Below are 2,130 nucleotides of genomic sequence, written 5' to 3' on the forward strand. Positions count from 1 at the left end.
AATGTTTTAGACTGTTTACTGTCTTTTGATGGAAAAAATGTAAACCACTTATGAAACAATGATTGATGTTGTAACGGGGTATGGTGTTACTTTCGGCATATCAATGTTTCACAAAGAATCAACAACACTTGTAGATTTTGAAATTGCAGTAATTCGTTCTCTAACAGAAAAAACAAAAACAAAAGTTCAAGGGTGTTTGTTCCATTTCGGACAATGTATTTGGAGATATTGTCAAACCATTGGTTTAAAAAAAGATTAGAAACTGATGAAGAATTATGTAAAAATGTAAGAAGACTGAAAGCTATCGCTTTTTGTCCAGTAGATGACATTCCTTGTGTATTCCAAAAGCTTAAAGAATAAAGTATAAAAAAGGAAGATGGCGATTTTATAAAAATTATAATTTACTTTGAAAAAATTTGGATAAAAGGATGTTTTCTTCCCAAACTTTGGTGTGTTTTTGGACAGAATAACAGGACGAACAATTATACTGAAAGTTACCATAATGTTTTTTCAAAAGAAATTGAAGGAAAAAACCAACACAATGGCAATGGTTGGAATGTATCAAAGATTACGAAAACTAAGAAATGAATTTTTTTCTAAAATGATAACAAGTAGACTATTTAAGCATACTTCCAAAATGTATCAAAAAGAAAATGAAGCAATCAAGAATCTCACACCAAATTACACAACTCAAATAACAACAAATTATTTACACGACTTTTCAGATGGAACATCACTTGTTGTTAAAAAGTTCAGAGAGGAATGCCTGTATGAAGAATTACCATTTGAACAAAAAACAAAAATTGATTTTGAGGAAGAAAAATTAAAAGAAAAATTGGAAACAAATGATGTGACAGAATCTATTGAAACATTAGAAGAATATAAATTTTGTAAAAAGAATGTCAACAAAGTAAACATTTTAGATTATACAATAGAACACGAAGAAAAAGAACATTCGGATAAAATAAAAAGTTCAACAAATAAAAAACTAAACTAAATACTAAAACAAAAATTCAAAGTAATGATGTTTTTATACCAAGAAAAAAACAAACTCGAGCAAAACGTGGTTCACTTAGCAGCTTATTGAAGAGAATAAAAAAGGGTGTAATTCCTCTTTAAACAATAATTGTATTTTTGTAAATTAATATATAATGTATAATTATAACATTTAAATTTAAATTTATAATTTAATATTTTTATAAATAAATAGTTTATTATTAAACATAACAGAAAAACCCTAAACAAAAATCACTACTTTAAAAATAAACAAAAATTGTTAAACAAAATTTGACCCATAAATACAACACAATCAAACAACAAAAAACTTAACTACCGCATTTGAAATTATTCTTTTATAACAACAAATTTGGACTTTTAAATATATTATAGAAACCCACAAAACGCAGCGAATGTTAAAAAAGTCTTGTCATTCATTTAATCCACTCATAAATCGAATCAATCTTTATGTGAAAGTGTCATTATGTAAAATTAACTGGGATTATAATAGTAGCTTACAATTTTAACATATACAATTTTTGTTTTTAATTACAAATAAAGGCGTCATTTATGTTTTTAACGTGTACGATTTCTGTATTTAATTTCAAAAAGGCGTATATATTTTATTGAATTTTTGTTCAGTTTGTTGGTAATATAGATTTTAATAATTATAAAAATAGAAATAATAACCAATAAAAATGGTTGTTTATAATAAAATATTGTTAATTTTATCGAAACAAACTTTTTTCTGCCAACACAGAGAAAATTATTTATAAAGTTTAAAAACAATGATAAAAAGTCAATATAACTAATGTGATAATTGCTATTTCTGGTTTGACAAAACAAATATATTATAATAGTCGTTATAAAAAAATTGGTTATGTTCACTGATCGACGCAAAGTGATAATTGGGGTTGATATTAACGTTTAGTAACACGCTTCTGTTTTATAATAAAAATGATTGAGCCGAAATAGTTATAAAATATCATAACAATATAACGAATCCATTATGTATCGTTTTCACAGACAATGATGCATTTGCAATTTATTATTAAGCAACCCAAACATAAATAATAATAATAATAATAATAATAATAATAATAATAATAATAATAATAATAATATAATAATATA

The sequence above is a fragment of the Entamoeba invadens genome, assembly GCF_000330505.1.
Source record: "Entamoeba invadens IP1 unplaced genomic scaffold scaff_1105074726471, whole genome shotgun sequence".
NCBI classification, from domain to species: domain Eukaryota; phylum Evosea; order Mastigamoebida; family Endamoebidae; genus Entamoeba; species Entamoeba invadens.